The sequence below is a fragment of the Cyprinodon variegatus genome, unplaced genomic scaffold, assembly GCF_000732505.1.
Source record: "Cyprinodon variegatus isolate N-32 unplaced genomic scaffold, C_variegatus-1.0 Scaffold25, whole genome shotgun sequence".
Lineage (NCBI taxonomy): Eukaryota > Metazoa > Chordata > Actinopteri > Cyprinodontiformes > Cyprinodontidae > Cyprinodon > Cyprinodon variegatus.
Genome location: NW_015150478.1, coordinates 778,464 through 800,298, shown reverse-complemented (window position 1 = coordinate 800,298; position 21,835 = coordinate 778,464). Strand labels below are relative to the sequence as shown.

At 37.1% G+C, this 21,835-nt stretch overlaps 1 protein-coding gene across 4 annotated transcripts in view; it reads right to left on the bottom strand.

Moving 5' to 3' along the window:
- klhl29 (kelch like family member 29) overlaps positions 1-21,835 on the bottom strand; it is a 350,083-nt gene that overhangs the window by 319,930 nt on the left and 8,318 nt on the right. For 3 of the 4 annotated variants that reach the window (XM_015395194.1, XM_015395219.1, XM_015395211.1), the window contains exon 2: positions 12,732-12,800. The gene's annotated coding sequence lies outside the window, so the exon portion shown is untranslated. Of the gene's footprint in view, positions 1-12,726; positions 12,801-21,835 lie in introns of all 4 variants that reach the window. The other variant, XM_015395203.1, reaches the window with a different exon arrangement.

Genomic DNA, 21,835 nt, shown 5'->3' with positions numbered 1-21,835 from the left:
CCATTAAAAAAAATAATTATACATTTATCAAATCTACTTCTCTCTTTCTGCCATTTTGTCTCTCTGACACACACACAACTATGCACAGTTCCCACTTCACTTATTAAAAAAAGGCCCAAATTGAAGGTTTTGGCACTTGGCACCAAAATGAAGGACGCTGCAGTGAAAAGAGACAGAGCGATGGATTAAATGGAGGATCACAATTTGACTCGTCTTTCATATGATAATTACACTGCTGGACTTAATGGACTTCACTATTATTTTAGCTTGACTCCAGACATGTTGTATCCCAAAGCCTAGGACAAAGAAAGAGCTGCTAAGGAGTTGGTTCTCTACGACAGTCCGTTTTTTTTTGGTTTTTTGTTTTTTTTACCAGCACAGATGTGGGGAACTTCATCAACACACAAACTGATCAAATGAAATAAACAACGACATATGTGGAGCAGTGATTGCAGAGAAAACAAGATTATACAGAATCTCATAAAAACATATTACGGAGTGGCTGCATTAAATTGCGGCACAGACCCTAACCAAATTAGATTTACAGTAATTACAGGGGACAGTGCCACTAACGTTACTGGCCATGTCTGAGTTTGCAGAGTAGTCTACTGTGAGTCTCCTATATCCCAGCATGCTTCGCTCCAGGCGTGCAAATCAGTGGTGTTGTGTTTGGGAAGTTAGTGTTAACATACTCACAGTGGGTGGCTTGAAAGTTTGAGAAAAGTAGAACACAGATATACAAAGAGACTTCTGCACGAACGCAAAACAGTAACATGATAGGACACAAAGGATGTTGGCGGACTGAGGAGATTGCATCCTGGATGCTTTAAACCATGCAGTGCTGTGAAATTTATAGGGGGGGTTTCTCTGAAGTAACACCTGGGAAACAGGTGGAGATAGACACAGCATTATCTTAATGCTGTTATGACAAGTTTACCTCCCTTTCATCAGCCCACCTAGCTACAGGAGGTCGGTATATGTAGCTGAGAGCTCTTTTTCTAAGCCATTCTCCAAAGGCAACAACACCTGCTAAACTGCTTCGCCGGGCACACAGCAGACAACATGAGCCACAGAATCAAAGACATTAACAGATATACATTTCATGTGATGGTTAGTTTTCAGGTTTAGAACTCTACAATGTTCTTATTATCCTGCTCTTTAGAGAATAACCATACCATAATGCGCTGCTATTAATTTGTTGGTTAATCTGGCTATATGGTTGGGTAGCTATACTTCAGTTTATTCATAAACACTTTTCTAATTTTCTGCGCACAAAATAGGAGAAGCAGCATAGTAAACAATGTTGGTTTGTAATTCAATTGTTACAGCAAGTGTATTGATTACAAAATGATATTTACAGATTAAGAATGAAGGTCATGAAAACTAAATGAAAATGTCAGTTTATTTCTGAGAAAAGAAATAAATTAAGTTTTGCAACACATCTTTTTCACATTTGATATCATTACAAGAATGTTTCCTGTTAAATTCCTTCTAAACAATCATTTTGGATTTTAATGATGATGTTTTATTTTAGAGTTCATAGTGAAGAATGGATGATAGGATTCTCATTTTTAATGAATTAAAGTTTCAAACAAAAATTTATATAACTAGAAGAAATAAGCCACCAGAAATGCAATTAAAAGGAATCCATAGAGATCTATCTTAGAAATCAGAAAAGAAGCCCAGTACAGAGCAACAGGTGAGGGTTTGTTGTCTGAATTTTGAAGCGGTAATCTTAACCCCCATGTCTCTAACCACTAGGCCGCCAATTCTCTTTAAAACAACTTTCATACTATAGAAATCTTTAATGGTTTTAAATAGTAAAAAAAAAATAAAAATAAAGAAATAAATTATAATACCTCAACACAGCTGACCATCTCATGCTCATTTTGTGTTAAATTACAAAGTTTACAAGCCGCTTGTTATTTTCCTACAGTTTGTGTTTTTGGCAGTTTATGCAGCTTTTTGTTTTTGCAAACAGCTGGATTTAATAGAATAGCATAGGTGAGGCTGGAGTATATGCAAAAACACATGGTTCAGGAATGCTGCTTTACAAAAAGCAAGGCTGCCTCCAAACTACTATAGTATACCTTTGTCTTCTGCAGTACACATTTATGTCATTGACAGGCCTTTGCAGACACAGAGAAGCATAGCAGCTCCTGATTGTGTCATCAAACCCCGACAAACTAAAATCCTTATTATCAAGTGCCTGTCTTTATGTATATGTGCAAATGACTTTCGCTTGGTGGTATAATGCTTTAGTATACTGCCTGCTCTTTCCCTCTCAGATTCTTAACAGCCTATAGAAGGAGAAAATATTGAAGCTTCTGCATGGATAATTCACAACAACCATGGCGTCTACGAACATCTGAAAAGTACACTGGAAACCTGTATAAAACAAAGACTTCTTCTATGCACAGAGGAATGAAGATATGTTCCATAATGAGTTGCACTCTGCTGATGGCTATTAGGCTTCGTGTCAACATTAGGGAGATATCCAAATAAAAATTTGGCAGATAATACTCCCAATTAATTCAGAGCAAATTTTCTACACAGTGCCACTGACCATAGATGATAAGAAGGTACATGTGAATTCTCTGATAAGAATCCCTGTTGGGAAATTAATTTCTGCAGAGAACATTTGGTCCTTGCAGAGCTGCGATGTAATTAAGGTTAAAAAGGGGTTTCCATACCAGGCATAGAAATTGCCTCCTTTGAAATGCATTGCTGCAAATCTAATGGAAGCTTAGGAGGGTGGACCTCGGCTCCTCTCAATGTCAGAGGTTTTGTCTATTTTTTATTTTTTTTTTGCAAAAAAAGGCAACACATAGCAAGACTATCAGATGAAACCCAAATAGTAGATACTAAGGTTTTTTCCCCTCATAACAGCTTGAGTCAGCTGCAAATTTCTAAAAAGTTCCAATTTCAGAGAGCAACCAGGAGGTAAGTTATTGTATTGATTTCTATCTGAGGTGCTTTTAGATTCTTCTTTATGAGCATCCTGCTGGCATCATGAGGTGTCGGAGAGAAAAAAAAAAAAAAAACCCCCCCCTTTTTTTGGGGAAAAAAAAAAGAAAAGAAACTCCCTAGCTATTTGCAGGAAAAATGAAGCAAAAAAAAACATGTACATTATTGGGTGGAGAGCAACTTAGCATGCTTTGCTAAGCTTAAAGTGCCCCTGAAATGTATTATTTATTTATTTTATATCCACAGTGCATCTGAGCACTGCTGGATACATTAGAGGAAACAATATACATTATCTGATGTGATAAGCATCTTCCTATAGGAAGGCAGTCAGTGACATACTAAGCTGTGATTTACAGGACAGGATGACATAATGCCACCACGGCTGGAGCACTGAAACACAGCATAAAAAAATCAATCTTGCATCACTTACTTGGAGCATGAGTACCCAGGGATGCTCAGGTGTACATATCCTTAACTAAAAAGGCTGCTATGACAGGAAATCTGTATGCTTCCAAAGATTCAGTGCAGGTCAGAGGTTCACAAACACTCATTGGCATCAATGTCATGTTAAGAATGTTAAGAATTGCATTGTAGATTTCTAAATAGTAATTCAATTGAGAAGGTATGTGACCAGAGTATGTGAGTTTATGAGGAGCACCAGCAAAGAAAGTCTCTCCAAATTTTGAATGGTCAACATTTTCAAGTGGTGAAACCTTTAGTGATGCGTAAAAAAAATTGAGACATCTGGCTGAAATGTCATGGAGAATGTATGGAAGAGTCAAGGAGGAGAAGCTTTCAAACATGACAAAAAAAGCTGTAAAGCACATTTTTTGTCTGTATAATGCTGAGGGTGGCACTGATACATTTCTCATTAGGTGGAATAACAAACTCCCCTTTAATTATCAGCTACGTAGAGATGGACTGTAATAATAAAATAGAAGCATTTCCATTAACCATTCAATGTCACCAACTAACTACAAAAATTGGTATGCTGAACTGAACACTAATAAGAAAAATAAGTTTTTACTTAATGTGTTGGGGGTTTTTTTCTGTCGTATTGGAATCACTTTATTTCAAACTGCAATGGGACCAGTTTGCATCACACAAGTCACACAATGTTCAGCTGGAGCTGATGTGAAAAGACAAGGACCTGAAGTAGTTGGAGGAAGATGGCGCCCAATACTGAAATATGGATATATCTCATGTGTTTATATCCGCCGCTGCCATGTTGCCATCGCGTGTACAAACGTATGTGAATACGCTTGTACACGCTTATTTGTATTTGTCATTTAATGGAAATACTGCAACAGCAGAACTTTGCATTTTCGAATACAGAATTTTGACAAAGTTTTGCACAAACTTGTAATGGAAATGCATCTATTGATTTCCAACACCACCCCCTCACACACTTATTTTGTAGAATGGTGCTACTTTAAGCATAATTTTAAATGTGTGGATTATGTTGACAAAGAAAATCTTCCATATAAATTAGCTCCCTCTGTGCAAAGGGCAGGGCTAATTTATATAGACTGCCAAATTTCCATCCAAAACTGATGCCAGAATACTGAAAAGTAAAAAAGAAAAAACTTTGTGGTTTCTAGGTTGTGCTTTTAAATTCAATATACTTTCAAAGTTATTTGCTGTTCATGTGGTGTTATTAGTCACAGGTAAGAGAACAGTTTAAAAAGATTAAAAGTTCCAACAAATTGTGAATCATGCAAATGATGTAAATTTAAAAACAGACTAAAACTAGATAATTCCTCCACTTTGTCATAAACTGCTGAGCCACCCTCCAGTAAAACAAAGCTTTGGGATTTTTACTGGTATCTCCACCAAGAGAGGATGACTAATTTGCAGATGAATAGAGAGCTTGGGTTACTAAACATTTTTCACATTTTTATCTGTGATTTTCTTTTTAAATATTGGGTTCCATTCTTTTATTGAAAAACCAATAGATATTTTAAAGGAGCCTTGAAATAAATGAACCAAACCAGCTAAAGCATACTTGCAGGTGTGCTTTTATAAAAAACTTGCATTCTTTAGCTCATTGATCTATGGCTAGACCTGTTTATTAAAAACGAGTCAGAGGTTTTGCTTTTTTTGCATGAATTTATTTTTTACACCATTTAAGCCATTTAAAACTTGATAAAGGACATGAAGACATGAGAAATAACATAAGCTGACATTTTAATGTCTGTTGTTCATTGTTCCCTTTTAATGTCCCCTCAACAGACTCCAAAAAAATGCAGATTTAAGCATCAGTGTGCTGAAATCAAACAGGAAACCTTGGACCTTTGGCAGCAAAGCAAATAAGTTTTATCCCTGTGAGTAGCATAATATGACAGCTACTGCTTTAATAGCTTATGCTGTCATTATACAACACTTCCACCATGACTTAAGGATAAAATAAAGTTACATACTTTAACTCTACTCTTACGATGTGGTCAAGCCTTTTCACTCTAAAGGCGCTTTAAGGGAAGGCTAAGCTCACAGTACCAGCATGCCCCATTCACAGATATTAGCCTCAATGGCCTGGATAAGATGCCCTGGTAGAACCCCTGCTGTGTCCACATGCATGTGTGCGCGCATTCGCCTCTGCAAATTCTATGCCCCTTTAACTGTGGGCCGACCCCCTGCGATGCTTGATGTCTTAATAATTGCAGGCCACAATGATGCTCCGTTTATGTGACAATCATTTAGCCAGGTGAATGGAAGAATGCCAGCCATTGCTCGGTGTTTATGGTTGTGTTCATGTTACGCTTGTGTTCTGGTCTGGTAGCGGCATGTGAATGGATCCATCCTTACCACGTGGGAAGGAAACGAATGAGGCCTTTTTATCATTGCAGCTCACTGCAGTGCAGTGTGCACGAAAGGCCAGAGGTTGGCTTGAATGGCAGCAGGGTTAGGCTTGTTAGAATTCTGACTTTGCACCCTTCGCCATTTCTTATTCTAACTCCTGCACACCTAATTGAGCTAGGCAGGGAAACTGTTAAAAAGCATGCACCTATTGGTGGCCATTAGTGAGGTTATTTTTTCAGCTTAAAGCAGTCCTTTACCACAATTTCCCTGAATACCCCCTTTCTTTTTAGCTAAATACTTTTTATTTTTCACCATCAAGAACAAAAAAGAAACCCTGACATTATATCCCCCCTCTGTCAGCAGGTGAAAAATCCTTCTTGTTTTAATAAAGGTGGCAGGTCGGGGTCTACTCGAGTGTGCTCAAAGGCTCAGAGTTTTCAAAAACAGCATTTAACTTGACATACTGTAAAGCTGCATCTGCTGGATTTAACTGAGTTTAAAAATGTAGCTGTGGGAAGTGGATTTTGACAGTCCATAAAGCACAGCTAAAAAAAAAAAAAAAAATTCTTAATTTTATGCTTTTATCCGCTCACAGCTGGACCATCCATTAGGTAGAAGCACATGCATGGATAAGCACCAAATGCAATCGTGTCTCACAATGTACTGACAGAGTGAATTGCAAAAATATATCTACATTTATAGCATTTTACTAAGCATCTGTGAAGCCCGGAGCTCAGATTCCTGGATAGTTAAAGCCGCTGGTGGAATGTCAAATGTCAACTCTTTCGCGTGATAAGAATAACCCTTGGAGATGTTTCTCAGGAGAACAAGTATATTGTATTTTAATTTGGTTTAAAAAGGTCATACATCTTAGAACAAAAACTCTACTGGATTAAAAGGCATAAACAGTTTGATACTCTGTGGAAAGACTAGCCAACTATGGATGCCAGTAATCAATAAATAGGATTATTAATCATATTAATTAATGGTTTTCTCATACCTATTCAAGAATCAAGAATTCTGGCAGGGCGCCGCCATTTTAACAATCAATATCAGACATGTAAAAAACTTCTGTGACGAACTTTGAATGAACTCTATTCACAATATTTATATACAATCAAGTAAACCAAGAACTGTGTTTAAACATCTCTACAAACAGTAGTCAGGATTCATTTATCTACGAAAGCTTGAAATTAGGGTATAAATTAAAACTCTATTATTGAAATTAAATAATCTAATATAAGATTAGATTATTAGATTTTAAAATCTGGCCAGATTAACCAACATCCTGTGTCTGGATTTATGTATTGTATTTATTGTTAAAATGGCACTGCCCCGCCCCTGCAGTAGGGTGCCGCTCAATAAAACTTGGATATTATTTTCTTAAATCCAACAGAAAGGAAAGCTAAAAAATATCATTTGAATAATATACTTGAAGCACTTATCTGCCTTAAACAGAGATGTAAAAGTATTATTCAAAGACTGGGTATGTCGCCCTGATAGACCGTCAGACTTTATTGCCACTTTATGTCAATGAAGTGGACCGTAACTTTAATACATCCCTCTGTGTTCAAGGCAATCAACCAGTGGAAGTGATACTTTGCGGTTACCCATGCTTTTAACAGGTGCTTAGGGTTTCTCTGAGAGGAATGTTAAAAACATTCATAACTCATACAAACCCTGCCTATGTACCATGCCTATTAGTATAATCTATTTCTTTATAGTTATAAATGTTGTATGTGATGCCATCGCATCCTCTTCTTCCTCGCACCTAAGTTTTGCTTTGAGAAGTTGATGCTTCTCTCCCATGCAGTACTGCTAAGTGGGTGCTATTTAGGTGATAACTTAAGGTTATTGAGGGTTTATTTTTTTAAACGCAACTTCAAAAATATGCATTCTTCATCAATGTCGCCATTAAATAGCGTAAAATAATCCAACTCTGTCTGCATTGATCATCTTTCTGCTCCGACATGCCTCCACTATGCTATAACTATTGGTGAGTCGCTGTATAAGAATGAACTGCAGCGCCCTCGTCTGGAAGGGGGGCCACACTACAACACTGAAATAAGGTCTAACTGCTCATTATCAGTTAATCGGATGGAACAAACTTTTATCTAATGAGCCATTAAGGGTGATTGATCATAAATCCCAAAGGCTATTTTTTAAAGAAGAAAGATAAGATATTGTTTGTTTTAACAAAGTTGTTTAAAACTAGACCCATGAGACTTGCAGAAATCACTGCAGTAAATGGTAGTCTTAGGAGAATGAACACCAATACTTATTGAACAGATATTTATTGAAAGTAGAAATCCATACATTTTTAACTCCCCTTCACCATTATGAGTGTCCTTGAATCTATCTATCAAAGATAAATCTCAATAGCTTTTTAGAATATTGGTTGCAAAATCCCAATCTGAGAACAGATAACCTTTTGTTTTGAATATTAGTTATTAATCCCAGATGTTGAGATTTTTGCAGTGAAAATGCTGGTCTGGAGCTGCTCAGTAGCGCAGTGGGGGGCACTGCTGCCTTTCACCCAGAATGTTCTGGGTCTGCCCAGGGTCTTTCTGCATGGAGTTTGGATGTTCTCCCTGAGCATGCGTGGGCTCTCTCCGGGTACACTGGCTTCCTCCCACAGTTCAAAAACATGACTGTTAGGTTAATTGGCTTCTCTAAATTCTCCTTAGTTGTGAGTATGTGCGTGAATGGTTGTTTGTCCATGTTTGTCTCTGTGTTGCCCGCCTCTAGTCCATTGACAGCTGGAGATAGGCACCAGCACCCCTTGCGACCCCACTTGGGAGTAAGCGTGTTAGAAAATGGATGGATGCTAGTCTGTCCTGACTAATGATAAAAAAATACTTATATCACCAAGTGATAAAACAGAACTTCTCAATGAGTCTATGAATAGTTTGTTTGGACTGATAGAACTGTAATGTCCTAGAACTTCCTCTTCAGTCTGTAAGGCGACCAGTGGGATTAATTGATGTCAACTATTAAGTAGGATTTACCACACATGCTCATAATAATTTACTGCTCTCTTTAACAGAAGGGATGTAACTTCCCTTATTAGCTGAAGCCGAATTCCCAACAGTATTCTATTTACCTCTACCCACCCACCTTGTTCCTCAGTGATGCAGCCGGCTGAGGGCACCTTTGTCTGAGCAGCTCTTCATGCATCCAGGGAAACGTTTTCCTCCTTGCAGAAACTTGTCATCTATCATTACTGGAGGTGGCCTTGAAAGTGATTCTGGCAGACAGCTCAAGCCTACCGTCTAGGGGCCCAACATAAGCAGCTCACTGTAGGGCAAACTGGCCCATAGCTGACCATTATTTCACAAGATATAAACACATAGTTAAAAAAACATAAAAATGTCCTATTTCAGAGGACAAAGGGGTGTTAGAAAAATATTCCTGATGGCTTAGGTTTTGCAGGTTTCACAAGAGAGGATTTAAAAATATTCAGACAGAGTATGAAGAGTGGATTTAACAAACTGCCAAACACTTGCTCTTCCTACTTATGATGCAAATGGCACACAAAGTTCAGATAGGTTAACAGCAGGGATTCTGAAAAATAAGAGAAAAAAAAAGAAAAATCCTAAAGATGCACTACCCAAAGCTAAATAGTAAAAATGGTTTTGGTGTGGGAACAGCTACACAGAGCAAAATCTAAAACAAAATTACAGGTTGTTAGGCTGGTAAGACCCAAATGCTGTCTAAAATATTGAAGACATTTGCCCCCCTTACACATTTACATGCATTTGTTTGATAGACAATACATATTTGAACAAGAAATGTATGACTGATCAGCTACAGGAACTCCATGTCAGAACTACAAGTAAACACAGGATTTTTGCTGAATTTTTCAGAGATTACATTGATGATGACTGCTCCCAATTTCCTGATTTTTGTGTGTGTGTGTGTGTGTGTGTGTGTGTGTGTGTGTGTGTGTGTGTGTGTGTGTGTGTGTGTGTGTGTGTGTGTGTGTGTGTGTGTGTCTTTCTTTAAAATCTTTTTACTCTGAGCTTTACTCTGAGGAAAAATATGCATCTAGTCATTGTACTTCCACAAGATAAATCGTCATGCAAAATTCACATGTATGCCACTCAGGTCTAATATTACAAATAGTTCTCTGTGAATGCAATGCTAAACATTGTATTCTGATGCAATTTGATACATTTTGCAGATTTAAATCTGATTTATTAACAAGGGTATAAACTGTTTCATAGGAGTTCAAACCAAAGTAACATTGGTGCATTGATGCCAAGAGTGAAAGAAAAAAGATATAATAGGGAACTATAAACAGAATATACTCGGAAAAGATGTCTAGACAATGTGAAGGTGCAGGGTTTATAAATAAAGTATAGTTTAAAAACAGATGTGGGGAATGGTAAAACCAGAAACAGATGCAGCCCACATGGTGTCTAATATTGGAAAGATACTATGCTATTAAAAAGAACTCTTCTATTATACTAGTGCACCAATGGAGTGGAAGGTTCTCCTTAATCCTGGCATTAAGACTAGTAGAGCTAATGATGATCAAATAAATAACCAGACAGCCTCAATCATCTACTGTATGTTGTTAAAACCATTGGTAACATAAACAGCCTAATTTTATAAACCGAAGATGCATAAACAAACTGCTCCACTGTTTGGGTAAGGCTGCAGGGTAATAACGCTGCACTATTATTAGCTAATAATGCAACAATGGGTTTAATTGCAATCAACTTACAATATTCCTCACTATTCCCTTTACTTTCTATTGTCACAATGTGTAACCCTCTCTCAGGTTTTTGCTCAGTAAGCGCTATATCGAGTTTGGCCTTAAATGATGATGAGAACCCACTAAACCAGCCAAATGTATTTATGTGCAAGCTGGGTATTTATGCATAGACAACTGAAATCTTGCAGTTAATCAAATTTTGAATCCAATCATTTGTGTGTTGTTTTAAACAGGCAGATATATTGTAATAGTGATTTCAGTTTGATATATTGCACACTTGACCAGACCTGATTATGAAGCTGCTATTGAATGATGAAGACCAAAGTACTTCTTAGAAATTAGAAAAAAAAATTTAAATGAAGTCAAAGGAAGCATGAACCTGTTACTATTTTTCTTAGTTAGAACAGCTTCTAAGAATAATACTAATGTTGGATCAGCAATGAGTTTATTGCAAGTATAATAACCCAAGTATATAAGCTGTAAGGGTAAGTCTGCTGGGTTTTGTAAAACCATCACAGGAAAAAATCCTCAATCCAAAACCAGCAGCCCAGTTGGTGGGTGCAAACAGATGAGAACCACCAAATAATCATCTATTAAACACATTTAAAGCAGGGGTTCATCTGCAAAATCTGATGCAGAAAAACTTTTAGGAATCCAAGAGCAACTGTTTGAATGTAACAACCTTCTTAGGAAGAAAAATGACAAACCTCAGTAATGTATAGAAGAAACTCACACACTTGGCAATGTTTACCTCCTATGCACCTTTTACTGGTTTGCCAGCTAAGATTTTTTTTGTAATTTTGTATCCAGTATTTTTTAAGTTAAAGCCTCCCAAAATTAAATGTGAACAAAATGTAGGAAATGGGTGAAGAAAAAAGAACGGGGAGCAAACCTCAGATAACAGGAAGGCTAAGCAGTCTCAAGCAGACATCGTCAGTTTCAACATCTCTCTGGTGTTGAACATGTTGCTTTTTAAAATCTTTACAAATATCTATGATAACAGTGATGCTAACTAATTCTATTTTGAAATTTACTCGTAGAATATCCTGCAACACCTTCATGCAATTTGTGTTTTTTAGTAAAACACTAATACCTTATTAAACTGTTACCTCCATACACAAAGACTAAGGGAAGATTTTATGAAAAATGTTTCAAAAGGTGTTGATTATACTTCATTACTACTACTGGTCGTTGGCTAACATCACAAGATGGTATACAGAGATTTCTGCAAACAACCTGTGCATCTCCAGCATCAGCTTTAGCTTGCATCTGCAACAAGCGCCTTTAGACTTAGTGCTAACTATTAAACAGTTCAAACAACATAGCTGAGCTGAAGCTGTGAACGCATCAACTTTCTGAAATGTTTACAGGACTTTAATTAATTGGCAACAACTGAATAAAAAGAGTGAACAACACACCCTCAGACCATGCTGAACTCAGCTGGAACCAACCCCAGGATGCTCACTGACTTCCACTGAATCATTTTACAACTCAAGACCACCCCCCAGTGAAGGCTGCACCCCAGCACAGAGCACACATAATGAGTCCTGCTCATCAGAGATGCACTGACCCAGGACGAGCATATACACAAAAATCATAATCATGCAGCAGACTTGTAGGAACACAAAGCCCCACCCCCTATGCATGATGCCTGTGGCGCGCACGCTTGGTCACCTCGCTCGGGGATCAAAGGCAGAATGTCGTTCTAATCAGTCCTCACAGTGGGCAACCCCATTAATTCAGTTCTGTTTCATCAGTGGTGAGCAGACCACCAGAGAGGTCTGTGCATTCCTGGGGTCCTGCTGTCGAGGAGCATTCGTATCTCCTAATGACCAGATTCTAACCCTGTAATTGTTCAGAGACCAACTTGGGCTTGTTTGCTGATATAATTGCAAGATTATTTGGGGGAGAAGAAGAAAGGACACACGTAGCTAATGTTCTGGACATGAAAGGGAGGTCAGGCAGAATTAATGATGCTGTACATCATCAACTAGATAATCAGCCCCCCACTAAACCAGGCCAACGTCACACGATCAGTTCTATGCCATCAGTCCAGAAACAAAAAATTAAATGAACTTTTCACAACCAAAGTCATCTTTCAATAAAGACCTTGACAAAAAAGATAATCCTAATAATACCAAATGAGCATCAGATTGTGTTTTGCTAGACTCTGTATGGCTTCTCTGTTTAATATTAGGATGTTTATAGTGATATGATCCAACGAGCTCCTTGTATCTTACCATACCTTTGGTCTCCGGGGGATGGGGATGCTCATCACAGACGAATTAGACCTTTGAAGTATTGTCGTCTACACCTGCAAAAACAGTAAACGGTAGAGAAAATTTTAGGCTTTAAAACAGTAAACTAAACATTTTGTTTACACCATCTGTTGGGGAAAAAAAACAACAACAGGCATAACTTTACTTTATCGAAACAATCAAGTGTGGAACAATCTGCATCAGGAGATTTATTAGCATAATCTTTAGTGTGGAAGCAGATGAACAACTTGCAGAGGCATATCATGGAGAACCTATCTATAACTCTCCAAGTGTCAAGAGTAAATCAGGGTTCAGAGATGGATGATTTAACAGTGGAGGAAGGCGAAACGAACAGTTTGGCTGAAAAGCTGTGGATGCAAATAAAGACCTTAGTGAAGCTGTAACAAATTGCATCAGACATATACCAAACTAACTGAAGAATGCAGCCTTTTTAGCATGATCACCCTGTGGATGGTTCACATTGGGAGAGGCGTTTCAAAGGGCTCTATTGTGAAACAAAAACAATGCTGCTGCTAGTAAAACCAGGGACCATGTGACTCCTGGTGGCAGCCTTTGGAAGTCACCACAACTTAGTCTTTGTTTGAGTGAAGAAAAAAAACCCGAGTTTTAATAAAATGGAATGTAGCCTGATGAGGAGAAATAAAATCAATTACAGCACCTTCCAAAAGTGTTTATAGCTAATGAGTTTTATTCACATTCTTTCCCATTAAGCCTGCAATCTCTAATGTGTTTTGTTAGGATTTTCTGTGATATGTGGTGGTAGCAGCAACATAATATGAGGACGCCCATCTTAAGCAGGGACCATTACAGTAGACAGGAAGATTATGAATTTCAGATTCAATATGTGCAAAGCTCTTTAAAGACCTGCAGCTCTACCAACAGCTACAGGTCACTTTATATTTTTTTAAAACTTGTAAAATTAGGTAATATCTTCCTTCCAATAAATCCCTATGAATTGCTTTGTACGTGTTTTATGTAACTGCTTACAGCTTCAACCCTGAGCTTTGTGGAACATTCCTCAGACAGCATGGTGCTTTAAATTCAATGACTTCTACAGGCAGTTGGTCTAATTGGATTTTATTTTCAATTAATAGAAATAACATTGAGGAGAATGAATACTATTGCCACACTGGTGGTCTTTTGTTAGAAAGAAATATTGACTCGTTCTAATAAATTTTGTGTTGTCCCGTCAGACAAAATCTCAGTAAATTACAAAATGTGACACTTTTTCCATTGCAGGGACTTTCAGCTATTAGTTGGGATTTTGAAAGGCCATTTCAACAGTTTATCTAGAGAACCGTAAAATATTTTTAAGGACCACGCTTTCTCCAGAAGAAATTCTAGGGTCTCACCTTTAAAACATTGTGTATAGTCTATACAAACAGTACACAGATGCCAAAGACCAAAAAACGCGACACGCAAGAAAAACCTCCAGATTCATTAAAACCATGCTCACACAGAGGGAAAAAAAGAAATGTTCCTTTATGAACTAAAGCTGCACCAGAAAGTTTGCGTACAAGGTTTCAACTTTATAACCATTAATGTTCAATGCAAAGGACCTCACAAATATTAATGTGTTTTTAAATTTATTGTGTTGATGAGTAACGTGGGGAGTAAAAAAATAAATTTAGCAGTCACAGAAAAGGCCTGAAAAATAAAGGAAGTGTTAGAATGAACAGGATGGCAAATCAGATGTATTGACCGCTTACATTAACAATGAGGGTGTGAGTTCTGAAACAATTACAAAATTTCACAGGATTATTTTGCTCCTAAAAGTGGCTTCAAGCAAAGAATCAATTGCTTATAATGTGAAACACATATCTGTCGGCTAATTTGGGCAGGTAAGATCTGCTTGTCAGGCATCCCAGATAGTTGACACATGTATCTGAACATGGATGACATAGTTCAGACACATCAGTCTGTCCAATATTGGACCCATATGAGCACAAAGATCCAAGAACATGGCTCTTGGTTAAACGTCTCTAAATCCTGTCCTCAAAAGCGTTTTAGTCCTTCAGCTTTCTGATGCATCTCTCTTGCAAGATACCTGATTAAAACAAATACCTTATTAACAGTCCTTTGCGAAACCTAACGTCATTAGATTCATTTTGCGGCAGAGATGTATCTAAGAGTTACAGGGCAGTATTTCCATTAAGTGGTAGAGTACTGCCTTTTTTCAGTAGTTAGTCCTGGTTCTCTCCTAGACCTATGGGCTCAGCTTTTACTGTGACTATTTTCATATGCTCTATTATCCTTATGGCATGAAAACTGGCTTAGAGCCGCTTAACTGTTTCTACCACTGACAGAGCCACCTGTGGAACAAGTTTACTAGTAACTTTTCTAACATAGAAAGAGTTTATGAATCAGCGCTTCTATTTTCCTCTTGTATGTCTTTTCCTCTAATCTTGAACCCCCATTTAGCAAAAAGAGCTCACACTGAGCGTGGTTCTATTGGAGGTTTCTTCCAGTTAAAAGGGAGTTGTTCCTTTCCACTGTCACTGCATGCATGCTTGGTGTGACAGATTGCTTTACAGTCAACAAACAAAATGCTAGCGAGTACCTACTGTTGTCACCTGCTCATCCAGGAGGTGTCCTGCAAAGTCAGTGACTGGATGCAATCAGCTGGCTTAGATAGAGAACGTTTTTACCAATCTGTTTGTATGACCCGGCTGAACTGTCACTGCAAAGTGCCCTGAAATTAAATGTTGTGAATGTGCGCTATGTAAATAAGCCAAATAGAATTGGATGTGATCCTTAGGTATATTTGTGCATGCTGTTAAAACTACTTACAGTGAGCGAGAATTCCAGTTGAATTGGGGTTATGTTGGTGAAATGAATAAAATTACACACATTGTTGATATGCATCACATGTTATAAAGTAATCAAATGCAGCACAAAGACAGAGTGGCTTTTCTTTAGGAATTTTAGGTCCTTTATTGCACTGCACAAAAACCTGGAGTTTCTGATTAGCCACTGACAGGCTCCTATTATGCTGGGCAGCTTGTAGTCACAGCATTTGTGTTTGGGCAAGGTTGGTGAAATGCAGGCACATTTTTCTTGTCCCTTCTCTATTCTCAGCCTTTCTGCTGATGGTATACAGGCTAAAAGATTTTTTCTTTTTTAGGATGGGTGAAAAACATTGACATATTAGCTGCTTCCAAGTAACACTGTGATGACACAGACCTTTTAAAGGACTTGGGGCTGTGTGGAACCAAACGTGAGGCAACTCAGGCATGAAAACCTTTAAAAGAGTGAAATGTCATTGAACGCTCATTCATCATGTTCTGCTGAGTCAACTTTCGAATCACATACATCACCACAGACTTAACAGTCAGTAGAACATGATTTTGACTTTTTTTTTTCTTTTAAAGATGGAAAAATGGTGCATGAAGGCATACTTATTTATTCTTAACAAAAAAAAAGTCACACCCATTGTTATGATGGTGCAACAGAAATTGTTACCTTGCCAAATCCTCCTCAAGAGGATGATTTAAAAAAAAACAATAGCTAGCTCGGTTTAAAACCACTTTTAGCTTCCAGGCCAATGTCTATGGAGTAGTAGTAATCTTTTTACATATGGCTGTTTATGTAACAGATCCAAAATAAACCAAGTAAAACCTCACCAATAAAAGGAAAAATAAAACGGTACCTCACAGAGATATCAATTAGAAAAGTAGTTCAAAATGTCTACCTGAATCATCTGGATTAAGTAGTCATTTAATTTTTTTTATTATTGGTTATAAATATAAGTATTTTCAGAAACGATTTGCAATAAAAAAAAGATTTCTCTCCAGTTATAGGTTATTAGAGTCACATAAAGAGACATTTAGATGAATTAATCTGCAACTTTAGTAAAGCCGTATAAAAAGCTTTAAAATTTTCATATATTTTCTTAGCATGATCTCACATTGAGGGAAATACTTTATACATCTTTTTAAGTCAAGGAAAAATGTTAAGATAATATTTTAGGAGATGCTTATTGAAGACAAAATATATGAATTTCCTATAAACAGCCACTACCCTGGAAAAGGATTCATATTTATCACCCCATCCATCCATCCATCCATCCATCCATCCATCCATCCATCCATCCATCCATCCATCCATCCATCCATCCATCCATCCATCCATCCATCACTGTTTAAATATAGAGCTTTTCAGTAACACTCCATAAGTAGAAAAGTACCTCAGGCCCAATTCTCTATATGGTGGAGGATTATTGAAGCTGGTATTTCTCTACCAAAGATCTATAAAAACATGTTGCAATAAGGACAAAATCTTTGGAAAACCAAAAAATTAACCATTAAAATCGGATGACCTCTGCCTATAATTGAGTCTATATTGAACAATTCAGCAAGAACAATTTAAAACATAAAGGACAAATCAGAAATTGTTAACCAAAAAGATTTTCATGTTTTCATTGCTAACTCAGGCCCAAAGGAGAAAGCAGAAGAAAAGAAGACCAGGGACAATTCATGGACATTGTGCAAAGAAAAGTGGTCCAAATCGTTGCTCTTTTTACTGTCAGTGTTATAGGCGAATGACAGAAGTGTTCTACTAACCAAAAAGATGGTTATATAATCTTTTTAAAAACATAGCACCTCTCCCTGTGTCATCAGTAATTGTTACAACAATGTAGTTTTGTTTTCAACAGCATGGTTCTGCAAAATAAAAAAATATTTGTTTAAAGATTTATAAGAAATGTTTGTTAGAGAGTGTCGATAAATGTCATTCCATTAAAGTAAAAAAAGAAAATCAGACACAAAAAAACAAATTTGTGAAAAATAAACCCTTTAGGGAAAATGTTTACCGTGTCAGAAAATTAAGGGATATTTTCCATTAACTCTTCACAAAGCAGGATCATTAACCAACAAACTCACTCCTCCCTATAGGTTTTTTTTTCTCGGCTTCTAATTATTTGTTTACTTATATGTAATAAAGCAGAGGGACTTTCAATCCAAAACACCAAGGACACCCTTGCTTTACCTCATAATGTTTTATTAAGGAAAAATCAACACAAATGTCTTGTAATGACTTGCATAAAAGATACAGCCAAATATTGGGACTTTTTAGGGTTTATTCCATGCAAGAATCTGCTTCCTCTCAAAGTGAAGGGATGCACACACAAAAAGTTGTGTCCTGCTAATTATTGTAAAATTGTCAAAATGACGACCAGCTACAAATCAACTATGTAATTATCAGTTGATTGAAGCCGCTATCTAACTGTGGAAAAACACTTGGAGGCATAATGCATCAATTTTAATGCCATTTCTTAATCAGAACGTTCAGTAATCGTCAGAGACCAATTAGGCCTGAGAGACAGAGACCCACCATTAATATTCCAAGTTGGCTTCCTCCATGTTGACTCCATTCCTTAAAGGTTGAAGTTATTTACCAGTGGTCTATTTATTTCACTTAACAGTGAGTCGTTGCCTGATCCTATAAGCTCTAAAGGAATATTCATAAAGAATCTGAGCCATTTTTTTCTTAGCAACACTGTCAAATAATGAAATTAGAGTGACTGCAGGTGGATTGCTTGTTACATAAGAAATCAATGACTTCTTCTTAAAGTGAAACTGATATTATGTATAGCGAAGGGGAAACGAGTCTGTCACATAAATGAAGAGAGCAAGAGTAGTCTTCTCAAAGTAACAAAACAGCACTCCTTCCCACAGGCACAGAGAAATGACAAAAGATATCTTCACAGTGCCACCTTCAGCTGCCACCTTATTAACTTTATGGGCAGTTTTTTTGGAGAGAAAGCCTGTCCTTCTTTGAATGCAAAACAAGAGCCAAACTGCAAGGTATAAAATGTGAGAGCTGGACACAGACCAGCTAAAGATAATGCCCTTCATGTCTTTCCGAGCAGGAGTTTACTCCTCTCCAGTTTTCATTGTTCCCTTCCTTGGCAGCAAATATGAGTGGCAATTGCCTGGCTTTTAAATCTGCTCCAGTGAGCTATAAAAATGTAAATAAAGGTGAAATTACAAGAATTGCATCTGAGAATTCAAACCCTGTAATCTCACCTCCCACTTGTTTTTAACAAATCCTCCTATATATATTGTAACTACCGCCAGAATGTCTTCTATTTGTTAACATAAAAGTACAAGAAACAGAGGTTAGGGACAAACACGATGGTGAATTAATTGTGATTATCTTCCAAGTCTGGCATAGTTAAGAAACAACTTTTTTTGACCAAAAATGGGGAAATTAGGACATGACAGTGGTCAAAACATATAGAGTAGAAAATACTAGAATTTAACACCAAATTAAATGATATGGAAAAGCTAAGTTTAAAAAAGACTTATCAGAAAGAGGAAAAAATACTTGGAACTTTTAGATAATAAGGCATATTTGGGTAAAAATGTGGTACTTTAAAGGTATAGTGGAGGATTGTTTTGAATTTTGGAAAAGTAGCTCCACTTAAAAAAAAAAATGCAAAACCCTGTACCCGCTCCCAAGAGGGAACGCCTATTAAACACGTGTGAGAGCATGCACGAGCCCATTTCTCCTCCTGCATACTCTGATTAAAAGTTGCTGTTAGCATCACTTATAAAAACTTACTTTCCAAAAGTAGATTTGCAAGTTTTGCACTATGTCAGATGTAAGTGAAAATGGGGACCAGCACGTAGGACGGGCTTACGTGAACATATATCACCAGAATTATTGAGAATAAGGAGTACCACTTATTTAGATGATCCACCTCATAAAAAGAACAACCTCCACTATACCTTTAAATTATATAAATGGAAAACAGCAGCCTGCTCATTGAATGATTAAAAGCACAAAAAACTAAACTAAACAGAAAAAGTGCAATAAATATGATTCTCCCAGAGAAGCTGAAATGTTTAAATGGTCAAAAGCATCTGAGAGGTATTGTAAATAACTATTGATCAGACCACCTGTAGTTTTAGAAGGGGAAAATGTTTAAATCTGTATAAGTTAGGAGAAACCTGATAATTTCTTTTAATCTAAATTTCAAGTCCAGTTGGATAAGGAGGCATATTTTTCACTGCATCAGCAGCTGTGAACCACTCCATCAGGCAATCAGTCTGCAAATAAACAAGCTGCTCTCTTTAATATTTCTTACCGTATGTTGTGCAGTAATTTGTAAAGTCAATTAATTGATCCTGGTCATTGTGGTGCAGGTCTTTACCCAGAGAATCCACTGCCAGCATGAATTAATCAACGTTAGAGTGCATGCTTCATGGCTTTATGAAGTTGGGATGAAGCCAGTGTTTTATAAGCTTGCTAGAGCACATCCGAGCTAAGGCAAACAGGTCGTAAACACGGCGCCATTACGGATGCACATCCCACCTTTAGCAAACACATGATTTATGCATCCTCTTAACTGAAAAGCCACATTTTAACCGTTCACGTTGGAATATGCAAATCAAATGTGGCCTTAAGCCACTGTTGTACACTTTCAATAATTATGATCTACTTATGCATTCATTGCTTACTGGAAAGAAATTATTTTAAATCCACAGCTGTAAAGCGGAAAAGAAAGAAAGATTTATCACCAGGTTCAAGCAAACAATTTCTAAAGAGTAATACTAATTATGAATACAGGTGAATACTATAAAAGACTGTTAACTGAACCTTTTTTAATGAAATTATTTAAAATAAAAAGGGGTTCAAGAGGCACTGGGACAAATAAAAAATTATTTTCCTCTTTAAGTAGTTTAAAGTCGGGTTTACCTCTAGCAGACGCCGCTGCTCCAAGCTTGTCACCCTCAAACGCTGCTGCAGCCCCAATTCTTCTTAAAGGAGATTCAATTATGCTATTTTAATTAATTTTTCTCTACACCTGATCCTTTGAGCAGCCTTGAATAATAGCTGGTAAATTTCCATTTTTAACCGCTTGTTTTTACAAGGAATGGTTGTTTTATGAATCATCTGATTTTTATTGCAAAACACTGGTAAGATAATAAAGTGCACACTATTAAAATGATTAAAGCTTCATAAAGGGCTGCTGGGGAAGCAGTGGCTGTCAAACCGCCACAAAGCACAGATTTTGGTGTAGCCAGGGAATAATGGGGCACTCACAAACAACCGAAAATAGCAGCGGCTGTGTTGTGTTGATGGGTTGGAAGATGAAAAAGATTTTCCATGTCCATATCACTCAGTTATAGGGCTAACAGGCTTAATCTGCCCCCTGTGGAGCTTCTCTTCACACAGCCTCCCCCGATGTGCACAGGGCCCCCAGAAGTAGCCTTACAGGCTGTGGTCCAACCCATAGCCCTAACCCTTGCTGTCAAATAATAATGAGGAAATGCACAGTTAATCTTGGTATTCATCTTACTCTCTATAGTTTTCTGTTTTTTAAAAGAAAACTATGTTTAAAGAGATACTTAATTTATATTTGTCTTTAACCAAGTATGCTCTGTTTTCCCTACATGCTCACTCAGAGTTTAATGGCTTGGAGCATATTTTTCCTTAAACCACTCCTGGACAACCTGGATTAAACTTGAAGGCATTACTGAATAACACTGCACTGTAACGGATTCCAATGCATCAGCTTACACTAGTTTAATGCTTAACAAACATTTCTTTTCCAATTTAAAAAAAAAAGAAAATAAATAAAAATATGCCAAAAAGCTAAACTAATGAAAATCTTGAAAAACTAAATTTTTAATAGATCTATGCTTTGTGGTGTTGGGTAACCAACATATTGCATGTTTTTAGCTAAGAAAATATATTTTCTTTTTTACTTGTAAATAGAGAGCCAATACTTAAGGGTATTAATCAGTTTATAACTTTTGATAACAAATGTGGTGTTGCATTCTAACAGAAGCAAAAAAAAGTTGATTTTTAAGTAAAAAATTTATTTTAAAGACAATACTGCAATTACTATTGCAACGTCCTTAAAAAGGTACAAATATTGTGATGCAATTTTAGACCATAATTAACCAGCTCTAGTGGGTGGGAACCAAGAGATTTAGTGTTAATCAGAATCAGCAAATTATTCACTTTAAACATCCTGACTCTGAGTTGTGCCTCAAAAACTCAGTCTTTGGTTTTGTTGTTATTGAATGCACCATTCCCCAACCACTATACTTCTTCTCTT